The sequence below is a fragment of the Bombina bombina genome, chromosome 5, assembly GCF_027579735.1.
Source record: "Bombina bombina isolate aBomBom1 chromosome 5, aBomBom1.pri, whole genome shotgun sequence".
NCBI lineage: Eukaryota > Metazoa > Chordata > Amphibia > Anura > Bombinatoridae > Bombina > Bombina bombina.
In genome coordinates, this window is record NC_069503.1 from 295,774,780 (window position 1) to 295,791,306 (window position 16,527).

General features: G+C 37.2%; 1 protein-coding gene across 1 annotated transcript in view; it reads right to left on the reverse strand.

Annotated features, from left to right (window-relative positions):
- Positions 1-16,527, reverse strand: part of CALCR (calcitonin receptor) — a 1,065,293-nt gene that overhangs the window by 710,332 nt on the left and 338,434 nt on the right. The window lies entirely within an intron of this gene.

Consider the following 16,527-nt stretch of genomic DNA (forward strand, 5'->3'; position numbering starts at 1 on the left):
TGTTTGCCGGTCCGGATGTCCTCTTCTTGCCGGATAGGAGGAAGACTTTGGAGCCTCTTCTGGACCTCTTCAGCACCGGATGATGGATCGCCAACCCCCGCTTGGGTTGGATGAAGATGTTGGAGCCAGGACGGATCGGTGAACCTGGTATGGTGAAGACAAGGTAGGAAGATCTTCAGGGGCTTAGTGTTAGGTTTCTTTAAGGGGGGTTTGGGTTAGATTAGGGGTATGTGGGTGGTGGGTTGTAATGTTGGGGGGGGGTATTGTATTTATTCTTTTACAGGCAAAAGAGCTGAAATTCTTGGGGCATGCCCCGCAAAGGGCCCTGTTCAGGGCTGGTAAGGTAAAAGAGCTTGTAACTTTTTTAATTTAGAATAGGGTAGGGAATTTTTTATTTTGGGGGGCTTTGTTATTTTATTAGGGGGCTTAGAGTAGGTGTAATTAGTTTAAAATTGTTGTAATATTTTTCTTATGTTTGTAAATATTGGCTTTGTTATTTTATTAGGGGGCTTAGAGTAGGTGTAATTAGTTTAAAATTGTTGTAATATTTTTCTTATGTTTGTAAATATTTTATTATTTTTTGTAACTTAGTTCTTTTTTATTTTTTGTACTTTAGTTAGTTTATTTAATTGTATTTATTTGTAGCAATTGTGTTTAATTAATTTATTGATAGTGTAGTGTTAGGTTAATTGTAGGTAATTGTAGGTAGTTTATTTAATTAATTTATTGATAGGGTAGTGTTAGGTTTAATTATATCTTAGGTTAGGATTTATTTTACAGGTAAATTTGTTATTATTTTAACTAGGTAACTATTAAATAGTTCTTAACTATTTAATAGCTATTGTACCTGGTTAAAATAATTAAAAAGTTGCCTGTAAAATAAATATTAATCCTAAAATAGCTATAATATAATTATAATTTATATTGTAGCTATATTAGGATTTATTTTACAGGTAAGTATTTAGCTTTAAATAGGAATAATTTATTTAATAAGAGTTAATTTATTTCGTTAGATGTAAATTATATTTAACTTAGGGGGGTGTTAGTATTAGGGTTAGACTTAGCTTTAGGGGTTAATACATTTATTAGAATAGCGGTGAGCTCCGCTCGGCAGATTAGGGGTTAATAATTGAAGGTAGGTGTCGGCGATGTTAGGGAGGGCAGATTAGGGGTTAATACTATTTATGATAGGGTTAGTGAGGCGGATTAGGGGTTAATAACTTTATTATAGTAGCGCTCAGGTCCGCTCGGCAGATTAGGGGTTAATAAGTGTAGGCAGGTGTCGGCGACGTTGAGGGGGGCAGATTAGGGGTTAATAAATATAATATAGGGGTCGGCGATGTTAGGGCAGCAGATTAGGGGTACATAGGGATAACGTAGGTTGCGGCGGTTTACGGAGCGGCAGATTAGGGGTTAAAAAAAATATGCAGGTGTCAGCGATAGCGGAGGCGGCAGATTAGGGGTTAATAAGTGTAAGGTTAGGGGTGTTTAGACTCGGGGTACATGTTAGAGTGTTAGGTGCAGACGTAGGAAGTGTTTCCCCATAGGAAACAATGGGGCTGCGTTAGGAGCTTTATTTACTAAACTGCAAGCATTTATACACATTGCACAGAGAGCATTACTAGAATTGTAATTTTTGCTTGGTCAATACACCCTCTGCTTATATCATTAAAAGCCTTATTTCTAAATGTAGTGACCTTCAAATGTATAACTGGATATTATATTTTGCTTTTTTTTTTAAGGTGGTAGCTTTTTATTTTTTTGATTGGATTTAGATTAGGGAGGTGACTGCATTGGATAACAGACTAAGTGGTTATCTTGCATTAGTGGTGAACTTGTGTTGCAGTTTATTCAGTCTAAGGAGTAACAATAGTAGGTTAATTTGGTGGTTAATTTAGTAGTAGTTTCTTAATGACAGTAATGCAATGAGGGTTGTTAAAAATTAGAATTTGTTTTAAAAGAGGGTTGTTGCTTGTTTGGGGGGTGGCTTATTGGTGATAATAAGTCTTTATTGCCCCGGTAGAAGATAATGGTTAGAGTTCACTGTGTTTATATAGGGTCATATGAGTTTGATTAGGTTCCGAAAATTAAGCCATTATTAAAAACCTATCACCATATTTATTTTTTAATTGCAGCTCTACTATAGTAACCTACCACATTTAAACTTTTTGTGTTTAAAAGTATATTGTACTTTGAAGATTTTTTTATTTAGTTTTTACAAATCTTTAATATTTATTTTTTGTGAATATCTAAAAGCATGTTCACTTATTTATTATTTTTCTTAATTTGTTTATAGGAGATTAAGTTGTAGGACAAGCTGTAAACCTGTATTAAATGTTGATAGAACATTCTGTTTCTACTCCTCTAATAATACTTTTTTTACTTGACTTTTTACATGACCTAAAGATGCTATTTGTACAGTAGCATTTCTATAACTCCTTAAATTCTCTTCACCTTTATCACTCTATGTCTAACCTTAAAACATATTCACCTCAATCGACCAGATGTACCAAGTCCTTTTAACCTAATCTATTTTTAGTTTAAGAGAGACTCCCGGCGGTGCCCCATTTTCTTTTTCTCCCCCTCTCCCCACCCCCCCTTCTTTTTTCCCTACTCTATGTAATTGCTGTATACTTTGTCTACATTGGAAATGATCTGCCACCTGCTCTTTATGAAAAACTTTTGGATACAATTATTCTACTTTCCTTCATCCTTTTCTTGTTTAAGGGAAATTACCTTATATAGTTCAGAGCTCTAGAGGAGCACAAATATACCTACTGATGTATATGTTTGTAACCTTGTGTGAAATGCTAGTTTACTGTTTTTTCTTTGTATTGTTACGACTTGAAAACTAAATAAAAATAATAAAAAAAAATTTAAAAAAAATCCAGATTGACAAGAGCCTATTGGTTTTGGACATTCTGCATATCTCTCACTAAGGTCACACATGTCGCCCACAAATAGAAACAGCAGTGATTTTTGAAAGCAAGAGAGCCTGTTTAAACAGCTACAAGATTTCTAGTGTACATTTTAGGGTTAACGATTTCCTAATAAACTTTTATAGAATATTCCTGAATTTGTGAAATTAAGCATGACTACCAACTTTGACAGCTTGAGGGTGACAAAGTATTATAGTGACCTGATAATGTAATTAATTATTGGATGAGTAGTATAATAATTATATTAAAAGCAAAATTAATGGATTTGAAAACTATTACATTAAAGCTTTATAATGGTAAAACATATTTAAAGTTATTGTAGACATTTCTTATCTATGAGGGTGGGAAATATTTTGCATCAGTATTTCACTCTCTTTAGCTTAAAGGACCAGTAAATAAAGTAGATTTGCATAATCAAGAAATGCATAATAAAAAGACAATGCAATAGCACTTAGTCTGAACTTCAAATAAGTACTAGATTTTTTTCTGACAAATTTCAATTATGTCTATTTCCACTACTCCTGTATCATGTGACAACTATCAACCAATCACAAATGCATATACATATGTTCTGTGAAGTCTTGCACATGCTCAGTAAGAGTTGGCGACTAAAAATGTGTAAAGTAAATATAAAAATACTGTGCACATTTTGTTATTGAAGTAAAATGGAAAGCTGTTTAACCCTTTGGCTGCTAAGCCATTTCCCACCTGGGTGCTAAGCTGTTTTTTAATTTCTTTTTTTTTAACTTTTCTTCAATATATTTATTTGTAACTTTTTTTTTTATAGATCACAAAGACTTATTCCGTTGAGATACAGGCTTCTAAGCAGCATGTCCCCATCTCCCTATACTTTTCATTGTAAGCTTTAACCCCTTAATGACCAACGACGTGTAGGGTACGTCCTCCAAAAAAATGTCCTTAACGACCAAGGACGTACCCTGCACGTCGTTGGTCTTTGAAAGCAGTGGAATCGATCCTGATCGCTTCCAGCTGCTTTCATGTTATTGCAGTGATGCCTCGATATAGAGGCATCCTGCAATAACTTTTTTAAGCAGTCCGATGCAGAGAGAGCCACTCTGTGGCCCTCTCTGCATCGGCTATTGATGGCTATGATTGTTGGTGGGTGGGAGCGTGTCCAGGGAGGCGAGTGGGCGGCCATCAGTAGAGGAGGGGGGCGGGATCGCGTGTGGGCGCGCGTGCACGTGCACAGGAGCGTGCACGCACGTGCACATGTGAAACTGCCCAAAAGTTATAATTGAAGTGGAAGAGGCACAAGGTGGGACTCAGTGGGAGAGAGGGTGGGAATAAAAAATATTAATGATCTGGGAGAGGGTGGGGGGTTGGGTGTTAAGGGGGGTAAGCTACACTACAGAAAAACTTAAAATAAACTTTTGATTTCAAACTGGGTACTGGCAGACAGCTGCCAGTACCCAATATGGTGCACAATAAGGCAGAGGAGGGGGGTAGAGAGCTGTTTGGGGGGGATCAGGGAGGTTGGGGCTAAGGGGGGGGGGGTCCTACACAGCAGAATTTTTTTTTTAAAACAAAACAAAAAAAAACTTTTATTTTAGTACTGGCAGACTTTCTGCCAGTACTTAAGATGGCGGGGACAATTGTGGGGTGGGGGAGGGAAGACAGCTGTTTGGGAGGGATCAGGGGGTGTGATGTGTCAGGTGGGAGGCTGATCTCTACACTAAAGCTAAAATTAACCCTGCAAGCTCCTTATAAGCTACCTAATTAACCCCTTCACTGCAAGCCATAATACACGTGTGATGCGCAGCAGCATTTAGCGGCCTTCTAATTACCAAAAAGCAACGCCAAAGTCATATATGTCTGCTATTTCTGAACAAAGGGGATCCTAGAGAAGCATTTACAACCATGTGTGCCATAATTGCACAAGCTGTTAGTAAATAATTTCAGTGAGAAACATAAAATTGTGAAAAATTTAGCGTTTTTTTCAATTTGATCGCATTTGGCAGTGAAATGGTGGCATGAAATATACCAAAATGTGCCTAGATCAATACTTGGGGTTGTCTACTGCACTACACTAAAGCTAAAATTAACCCTACAAGCTCCCTAACTAACCCCTTCACTGCTGGGCATAATACACGTTTGGTGCACAGTGGCATTTAGCGGCCTTCTAATTACCAAAAAGCAACGCCAAAGCCATATAAGTCTGCTATTTCTGAACAAAGGGGATCCCAGAGAAGCATTTACAACCATTTATGCCATAATTGCACAAGTTGTTTGTAAATAATTTCAGTGAGAAACCTAAAGTTTGTGAAAAAATTTGTGAAAAACTGAACGATTTTTTTTATTTGATGGCATTTGGCGGTGAAATGGTGGCATGAAATATACCAAAATGGGCCTAGATCAATACTTTGGGTTGTCTACTAAAAAAATATATATACATGTCAGGGGATATTCAGGGATTCCTGAAAGATATCAGTGTCCCAATGTAACTAGCGCTAATTTTGAAAAAAAGTGGTTTGGAAATAGCAAAGTGCTGCTTGTATTTATTGCCCTATAACTTGCAAAAAAAGTAAAGAACATGTAAACATTGGGTATTTCTAAACTCAGGACAAAATTTAGAAACTATTTAGCATGGATGTTTTTTGGTGGTTGTAGATGTGTAACAGATTTTGGGGATCAATGTTAGAAAAAGTGTGTTTTTTCCATTTTTTTCCTCATATTTTATAATTTTTTTTTTAGTAAATTATAAGATATGATGAAAATAATGGTATCTTTAGAAAGTCCATTTAATTGCGAGAAAAACAATATATAATATGTGTGGGTACAGTAAATAAGTAAGAGGAAAATTACAGATAAACTCAAATACCGCAAAAATGTAAAAATAGCCTTGGTCCCAAACGGACAGAAAATGGAAAAGTGCTGTGGTCATTAAGGGGTTAAATAAAATTGCGCAGTGACGTCATCACGTCAACCCCCGGCAATGCCTGTCACTATACAGGCCAGATCACTGAGGTTGGGAGTAGGTGGGAGCCCCAAGATTGCCCTCAAGGTGGGTGAGTGCTAGCGATGGCTCTGAGCCATCGTCAGCACCTGACTATGACAATTTGCGACTGCTCAGAGCCATCGTTGGCACTCAAGGGTTTAAAATTGCCTGCTCTATCTGAATCATGAAAGTTTAATTTTGACTTGAGTGAAAATAATAGAACCTTGGCTGAAATTTGATAAGTGTTTTCATCTTACTAAGAATATAATTAAAACTCCCCAAACTTCAAATTTAATTTAAGATTCTGCCAATGTTTCAACAATAAATAACACTTTTTAAAACTATTTGGATATATGTTTAAAACATCTTAAATTTGTATTTTTATGGTAAGGAGTAAAAATGATGATATTTAATATACATTAACTAATAACTTAAAGGGACGTGAAACCCACGTTTTTCTTTCTTGATTCAGAAAGAGCATTTGATTTTAAACAACTTTCCAATTTACTTGTATTATTTAATCTGATTCCTTCTCTTTTTATCCTTTGCTGAAACGTTTATCTAGGTAAGCTCAGGAGCAGCAAAGAACCTAGATTCTTGGTGCTGATTGGTGGCTGTATATATATATATATATATATATATACCGATTGTCATTGGCTCACCCATGTGCTCCCTCAGAAACCAGTAGTGCATTGCTGCTCCTTCAACAAATTATACCAAGAGAATGAGGCAAATTTGATAATAGAAGAAAACTGGAAAGTTGTTTAAAATTGTATGTTCTATCTAAATCATGAAATATTTTTTGTCCCTTTAAATATTGTTAGAACCCAAAGTATAGAAATATTTAGTAGACTGCAAAACAAAAATATGCAGAAAGAAAATGCATTAAAATCAAATTTTTCTATAAAAAGTAGAAATAAAATGTTTTGAAGAAATGCTGATAGCAATTTGTTGCCAAAATTAAGAGTAAAATATTCCCATTTGAAATGTCAAAATGTTGCTATTAAAGGCACAGTCAAGTCTAAAAAACACTGCTCATGATTCAAATAGGGCATGTAACTTTCCAATTTACTTTTATCACCAATTTTGCTTTGTTCTGTTGGTATTCTTAGTTGAAAGCTAAACCTAGGAGATTCATATGCTAATTTCTTAGAAGGCCGCCTCTGCATTTGACTGTTTTTCACCACTAGAGGGCATTAGTTCATGTGTTTCATATAGATAACATTGAGCTCATGCACATGCATTTACTGAGGAGTGAGCACTGATTGGCTAAAATGCAAGTCTGTCAAAAGTACTGAAATAAGGGGACAGTTTGCATAGGCTTAGAAACAAGGTAATCACAGAGGTAAAACATGCATTAATAAAACTGTGTTGGTTATGCAAAACTGGGGAATGGGTAATTAAGGGATTATCTATCTTTTAAAACAGCAACAATTCTGGTGTTGACTTTCCCTTTAACATCTGTAGCAGGGATTGGATTAATCTAGTTATCAAGAAAAAATGCCCAGGGAACATTCCTGGAGAAGTGATCATAGCCCAGTCTTACATATGGAAGCATCAACGTATTGTGATACAGTATTACCAATAAGTGCTGTTGATTTTTATCACAATTACATTTTGCTATAAATATTTGTTGTTATCTCACCATCTTACAGTTAACATCCAGAAACTCTTAAAACCCCATCAGCTATGTATATGTTTCGTACAGCTGCATAAACACATTAACAGGCATTGTTACTTGCTCAATATTGAATGCTTTGAGCTTTCAATATGACAATGCATAAAAAACTTAAAGGAACATTAAACCCCCCAAAAAATATTTCATTATTCAGATAGGCCTAGATTTGGAGTTTGGCAGTAGCCGTGAAAACCAGCGTTAGAGGCTCCTAACGCTGGTTTTAGGCTACCACCGGTATTTGAAGTCATTAAAAAAAGGGTCTAACGCTCACTTTTCAGCCGCGACTTTTCCATACCGCAGATCCCCTTACGTCAATTGCGTATCCTATCTTTTCAATGGGATCTTTCTAACTCCGGTATTTAGAGTCGTGTCTGAAGTGAGCGTTAGAAATCTAATGACAAAACTCCAGCCGCAGAAAAAAGTCAGGAGTTAAGAGCTTTCTGGGCTAACGCCGGTTCATAAAGCTCTTAACTACTGTGCTCTAAAGTACACTAGCACCCATAAACTACCTATGTACCCCTAAACCGAGGTCCCCCCACATTGCTGCCACTCGATTAAATTTTTTTAACCCCTAATCTGCCGACCGCCACCTACGTTATACTTATGTATTCCTAATCTGCTGCCCCTAACACCGCCGACCCCTATATTATATTTATTAACCCCTAACCTGCCCCCCACAACGTCGCAGCCAGCTACCTACAATAATTAACCCCTAATCTGCCGACTGCAAAGAGCCGCCACCTACATTATAGCTATGTACCCCTAATCTGCTGCCCCTAACACCGCCGACCCCTATATTATATTTATTAACCCCTAACCTGCCCCCCAAACGTCGCAGCCAGCTACCTACAATAATTAACCCCTAATCTGCCGACCGCAAAGAGCCGCCACCTACATTATAGCTATGTACCCCTAATCTGCTGCCCCTAACACCGCCGACTCCTATATTATATTTATTAACCCCTAACCTGCCCCCCACAACGTCGCAGCCAGCTACCTACAATAATTAACCCCTAATCTGCCGAACGGAGCTCACCGCTATTCTAATAAATTTTTTAACCCCTAAAGCTAATTCTAACCCTAACCCTAACACCCCCCTAAATTAAATATAATTTTATTCTAACGAAATAAATTAACTCTTATTAAATAACTTATTCCTATTTAAAGCTAAATACTTACCTGTAAAATAAATCCTAATATAGCTACAATATAAATTATAATTACATTGTAGCTATTTTAGGATTAATATTTATTTTACAGGCAACTTTGTAATTATTTTAACCAGGTACAATAGCTATTAAATAGTTAAGAACTATTTAATAGTTACCTAGTTAAAATAAGTACAAAATTACCTGTAAAATAAATCCTAACCTAAGTTACAATTAAACCTAACACTATACTATCATTAAATTAATTAAATAAAATACCTACAATTAAACCTAACACTACACTATCAATACATTAATTAAATACAATACCTACAAATAACTACAATGAAATAAACTAACTAAAGTACAAAAAATAAAAAAGAACTAAGTTACAAAAAATAAAAAAATATTTGCAAACATTAGAAATATATTACAACAATTTTAAACTAATTACACCTACTCTAAGCCCCCTAATAAAATAACAAAGCCCCCCAAAATAAAAAAATGCCCTACCCTATTCTAAATTACTAAAGTTCAAAGCTCTTTTACCTTACCAGCCCTGAACAGGGCCCTTTGCGGGGCATGCCCCAAGACGTTCAGCTCTTTTGCCTGTAAAAAAAAACATACAATACCCCCCACCAACATTACAACCCACCACCCACATACCCCTAATCTAACCCAAACCCCCCTTAAATAAACCTAACACTAAGCCCCTGAAGATCTCCCTACCTTGAGTCGTCTTCACCCAGCCGAGCCAAATTCTTCATCCAAGCGGAGCAAGAAGAGGTCCTCCATCCGGTAGAAGTCTTCATCCAAGCGGGGCAGAAGAGGTCTTCCATCCGATTGAAGTCTTCATCCAAGCGGGATCTTCTATCGTCATCCATCCGGAGCGGAGTGGCAGCATCCTGAAGACCTCCGACGCGGAACATCCATCCTGGCCGACGACTGAACGACGAATGACGGTTCCTTTAAATGACATCATCCAAGATGGCGTCCCTAGAATTCCGATTGGCTGATAGGATTCTATCAGCCAATCGGAATTAAGGTAGGAATATTCTGATTGGCTGATGGAATCAGCCAATCAGAATCAAGTTCAATCCGATTGGCTGATCCAATCAGCCAATCGGATTGAACTTGATTCTGATTGGCTGATTCCATCAGCCAATCAGAATATTCCTAACGCAGTTGCAGTTGTGTTAAATATGCTCTACGCTCCTTTTTTGGAGCCTAACGCAGACATTCTGTGGACTCTCAATACCAGAGTTATTTTAAAGGTGCGGCCAGAAAAAAGCCAGCGTTAGCTACGCGGGTCGTTACCGACAAAACTCTAAATCTAGCCGATAGAGAATACAATTTTAAAAAAGTTTCTAATTTACTTCTATTATCAAATTTGCTTCATTATTCTTGTTGAAGGGATACCTAGGTAGGTAGTGTGCACGTGCCTGAAGCAATACATGACAGGAAATAGTGCTGCCATCTAGTGCTCCTGCTAATGTATAACATTGTTGCAAAACTGCTGTAGACACGTGCACACTACTGTGCTTACATCCTTGCTTTTCAACAAAGGATAACAAGAAAACAAAACATTTGATAACAGAAGTAAACTGGATTTTTTTTTTAAATTGTATGTTCTATCTGAATCACGAAAATAATGGGTTTTATGTCTCTTTAAGCTACAAATAATAGTATTTATTAATTTATGTTTTAAAATCTCAGTTTGATACTTAAATTTCAGAATTTTACAATCAAATCTTCATTTTGGCCTTATTTAGCAAAAACATAATTTATGTAAGAACTTACCTGATAAATTCATTTCTTTCATATTAGCAAGAGTCCATGAGCTAGTGACGTATGGGATATACATTCCTACCAGGAGGGGCAAAGTTTCCCAAACCTCAAAATGCCTATAAATACACCCCTCACCACACCCACAAATCAGTTTAACGCATAGCCAAGAAGTGGGGTGATAAGAAAAAAGTGCGAAAGCATAAAAAAATAAGGAATTGGAATAATTGTGCTTTATACAAAAAAATCATAACCACCACAAAAAAGGGTGGGCCTCATGGACTCTTGCTAATATGAAAGAAATGAATTTATCAGGTAAGTTCTTATATAAATTATGTTTTCTTTCATGTAATTAGCAAGAGTCCATGAGCTAGTGACGTATGGGATAATGAATACCCAAGATGTGGATCTTCCACGCAAGAGTCACTAGAGAGGGAGGGATAAAATAAAGACAGCCAATTCCGCTGAAAATAATCCACACCCAAAACAAAGTTTAAATCTTATAATGAAAAAAACTAAAATTATAAGCAGAAGAATCAAACTGAAACAGCTGCCTGAAGTACTTTTCTACCAAAAACTGCTTCAGAAGAAGAAAACACATCAAAATGGTAGAATTTAGTAAAAGTATGCAAAGAAGACCAAGTTGCTGCTTTGCAAATCTGATCAACCGAAGCTTCATTCCTAAACGCCCAGGAAGTAGAAACTGACCTAGTAGAATGAGCTGTAATCCTTTGAGGTGGAGTTTTACCCGACTCGACATAAGCATGATGAATCAAAGACTTTAACCAAGACGCCAAAGAAATGGCAGAGGCCTTCTGACCTTTCCTAGAACTGGAAAAGATAACAAATAGACTAGAAGTCTTTCGGAAATTTTTAGTAGCTTCAACATAATATTTCAAAGCTCTAACTACATCCAAAGAATGCAACGATCTTTCTTTAGAATTCTTAGCATTAGGACACAATGAAGGAACCACAATTTCTCTACTAATGTTGTTAGAATTCACAACCTTAGGTAAAAATTTAAAAGAAGTTCGCAACACCGCCTTATCCTGATGAAAAATCAGAAAAGGAGACTCACAAGAAAGAGCAGATAATTCAGAAACTCTTCTAGCAGAAGAGATGGCCAAAAGAAACAAAACTTTCCAAGAAAGTAATTTAATGTCCAGCGAATGCATAGGTTCAAACGGAGGAGCTTGAAGAGCCCCCAGAACCAAATTCAAACTCCAAGGAGGAGAAATTGACTTAATAACAGGTTTTATATGAACCAAAGCTTGTACAAAACAATGAATATCAGGAAGACTAGCAATCTTTCTGTGGAAAAGAACAGAAAGAGCAGAGATTTGTCCTTTCAAGGAACTTGCAGACAAACCTTTATCCAAACCATCCTGAAGAAACTGTAAAATTCTAGGAATTCTAAAAGAATGCCAAGAAAAATGATGAGAAAAACACCAAGAAATGTAAATCTTCCAGACTCGATAATATATCTTCCTAGATACAGATTTACGAGCCTGTAACATAGTATTAATCACAGAGTAAGAGAAACCTCTATGACTGAGAATCAAGCGTTCAATCTCCATACCTTCAAATTTAAGTGGCCATCCGGACAAGATCCGCATACCAAAACCTGTGAGGCCATGCTGGAGCCACCAGCAGAACAAACAAGCACTCCTTTAGAATCTTGGAAATCACTCTTGGAATAAGAACTAGAGGCGGAAAGATATAGGCAGGATGATACTTCCATGGAAGTGACAATGCATCCACTGCCTCCGCCTGAGGATCCCTGGATCTGGATAGATACCTGGGAAGTTTCTTGTTTAGATGAGAAGCCATCAGATCTATTTCTGGAAGTCCCCACATTTGAACAATCTGAAGAAATACCTCTGGGTGAAGAGACCATTCGCCCGGATGTAACGTTTGGCGACTGAGATAATCCGCTTCCCAATTGTCTATACCTGGGATATGAACCGCAGAAATTAGACAGGAGCTGGATTCCGCCCATACCAGTATTCGAGATACTTCTTTCATAGCCAGAGGACTGTGAGTCCCTCCTTGATGATTGACATATGCCACGGTTGTGACATTGTCCATCTGAAAACAAATGAATGACTCTCTCTTTAGAAGAGGCCATGACTGAAGAGCTCTGAAAATTGCACGGAGTTCCAAAATGTTGATTGGTAATCTCACCTCCTGAGATTCCCAAACCCCTTGTGCTGTCAGAGACCCCCAAACAGCTCCCCAACCTGTCAGACTTGCATCTTTTGAAATCACAGTCCAGGTCGGAAGAACAAAAGAAGCCCCCTGAACTAAACGATGGTGGTCTGTCCACCACGTCAGAGAGTGTCGGTTTTAAAGATATTAATTGAGATATCTTTGTATAATCCCTGCACCACTGGTTCAGCATACAGAGCTGAAGAGGTTGCATGTGGAAACGAGAAAAGGGGATCGCGTCCGATGCAGCAGTCATAAGACCTAGAATTTCCATGCATAAGGCTACCGAAGGGAATGATTGAGACTGAAGGTTTCGACAAGCTGAAACCAATTTTAGACGTCTCTTGTCTGTCAGAGACAGAGCCATGGACACTGAATCTATCTGGAAACCTAAAAAGGTTACCCTTGTCTGAGGAATCAATGAACTTTTTGGTAAATTGATCCTCCAACCATGTTCTCGAAGAAACAATACAAGTCGATTCGTATGAGATTCTGCTAAATGTGAAGACTGAGCAAGTACCAAGATATTGTCCAAATAAGGAAATACCACAATACCCTGTTCTCTGATTACAGACAGAAGGGCACCGAGAACCTTTGTAAAAATCCTTGGAGCTGTTGCTAGGCCAAACGGCAGAGCCACAAACTGGTAATGCTTGTCTAGGAAAGAGAATCTCAGAAACTGATAGTGATCTGGATGAATCGGAATATGCAGATATGCATCCTGTAAATCTATTGTGGACATATAATGCCCTTGCTGAACAAAAGGCAGAATAGTCCTTATAGTTACCATTTTGAATGTTGGTATCCTTACATAATGATTCAATATTTTTAAATCCAGAACTGGTCTGAAGGAATTCTCCTTCTTTGGTACAATGAAGAGATTTGAGTAAAACCCCAGCCCCTGTTCCAGAACTGGAACTGGCATAATTACTCCAGCCAATTCTAGATCTGAAACACATTTCAGAAATGATTGAGCCTTCACTGGATTTACTGGGACACGGGAAAGAAAAAATCTTCTTGCAGGAGGCCTTATCTTGAAGCCTATTCTGTACCCTTGTGAAACAATGTTCTGAATCCAAAGATTGTGAATCGAATTGATCCAAATTTCTTTGAAAAATCGTAATCTGCCCCCTACCAGCTGGGCTGGAATGAGGGCCGCACCTTCATGTTGACTTGGGAGCTGGCTTTGGCTTTCTAAAAGGCTTGGATTTATTCCAGACTGGAGATGGTTTCCAAACTGATACCACTCCTGTAGGGGAAGGATCAGGCTTTTGTTCCTTATTGTGACGAAAGGAACGAAAACGATTAGTAGACCTAAATTTACCTTTAGATTTTTTATCCTGTGGTAAAAAAGTTCCTTTCCCCCCAGTAACAGTTGAAATAATATAATCCAACTGTGAACCAAATAATTTATTACCCTGGAAAGAAAGGGAAAGCAAAGTTGACTTGGAAGCATTCCAAGTTTTAAGCCATAAAGCTCTTCTAGCTAAAATAGCTAGAGACATATACCTGACATCAACCCTAATGATATCAAAGATGGCATCACAAATAAAATTATTAGCATGTTGAAGAAGATTAACACTGCTATGAGAATTATGATCTGTTACTTGTTGCGCTAAAGCTTCCAACCAAAAAGTTGAAGCTGCAGCAACATCCGCTAAAGATATAGCAGGTCTAAGAAGATTACCTGAACATAAGTAAGCTTTTCTTAGAAAGGATTCAATTTTCCTATCTAAAGGATCCTTAAAGAAAGTACTATCTGCCGTAGGAATAGTAGTACGTTTAGCAAGAGTAGAGATAGCCCCATCAACCTTAGGGATTTTGTCCCAAAACTCTAATCTGTCAGATGGCACAGGATATAATTGCTTAAAACGTTTAGAAGGAGTAAATGAATTACCCAAATTATTCCATTCCCTGGAAATTACTTCAGAAATAACATCAGGGACAGGAAAAACTTCTGGAATAACTACAGGAGATTTAAAAACCTTATTTAAACGTTTAGATTTAGTATCAAGAGGACCGGATTCCTCTATTTCTAATGCAATTAAGACTTCTTTAAGTAAAGAACGAATAAATTCCATTTTGAATAAATATGAAGATTTATCAGCATCAACCTCTGAAACAGAATCCTCTGAACCAGAGGAATCATTATCAGAATCAGAATGATGATGTTCATTTAAAAATTCATCTGAAAAATGAGAAGTTTTAAAAGACGTTTTACGTTTACTAGAAGGAGGAATAACAGACATAGCCTTCTTAATGGATTTAGAAACAAAATCTCTTATGTTAACAGGAACACTCTGAGTATTAGATGTTGATGGAACAGCAACAGGTAATGTAACATTACTAAAGGAAATATTATCTGCATTAACAAGTTTGTCATAACATTCATTACAAACAACAGCTGGAGGAACAGATACCACAAGTTTACAGCAAATACACTTAACTTTGGTAGATCCAGCATCAGGTAGCGATTTTCCAGAAGTATCTTCTGATTCAGGGTCAGTCTGAGACATCTTGCAATATGTAATAGAAAAAACAACATATAAAGCAAAATTGATCAAATTCCTTAAATGACAGTTTCAGGAATGGGAAAAAATGCCAGTGAACAAGCTTCTAGCAACCACAATGAGACTTAAATAATGTGGAGACAATAATGACGCCCATATTTTTTAGCGCCAAAAAAGACGCCCACATTATTTGGTGCCTAAATGCTTTTAGCGGCAAAAATGACGCCACATCCGGTAACGCCGACACTTTTGGCGCAAAAACGTCAAAAATGACGTAACTTCCGGTGACAAATATGACGCCGGAAATAACAAAGAATTTTTTTTTGTGCCAAAAAAGGTCGCGCCAAGAATGACGCAATAAAATGAAGCATTTTCAGCCCCCGCGAGCCTAACAGCCCACAGGGAAAAAAGTCAAATTTTAAGGTAAGAAAAAAATTGATTATTCAAATGCATTATCCCAAATAATGAAACTGACTGTCTGAAATAAGGAATATTGAACATCCTGAATCAAGGCAAATAAATGTTTAAACACAAATATTTAGAACTTTATATAAAAGTGCCCAACCATAGCTTAGAGTGTCACAAAAATAAGACTTACTCACCCCAGGACACTCATCTACATGTAGTAGAAAGCCAAACCAGTACTGAAACGAGAATCAGTAGAGGTAATGGTATATATAAGAGTATATCGTCGATCTGAAAAGGGAGGTAAGAGATGAATCTCTACGACCGATAACAGAGAGCCTATGAAATAGACCCCGTAGAAGGAGATCATTGAATTCAAATAGGCAATACTCTCTTCACATCCCTCTGACATTCACTGCACGCTGAGAGGAAAACCAGGCTCCAACCTGCTGCGGAGCGCATATCAACGTAGAATCTAGCACAAACTTACTTCACCACCTCCACGGGAGGCAAAGTTTGTAAAACTGATTTGTGGTGAGGGGTGTATTTATAGGCATTTTGAGGTTTGGGAAACTTTGCCCCTCCTGGTAGGAATGTATATCCCATACGTCACTAGCTCATGGACTCTTGCTAATTACATGAAAGAAATATATATTTTTACAATTATCCATTATCAATTATTCAAATGTAAAATAACCTACACCATTTAATTATCAAAGAATGACATTCAATCTCTCACACATACACTAATGGTTTTCTTTAAAAAAAATCTTTTGTACTTTTCCCTTCCCACTTTAGACGATTGATACAATACGCTATTGTGGGATCACTGCAGGTAAGCAGCCCTGCCTGAGATGCGAGAAGTATGTACAAATTAATTTATTGTATATCAATGACT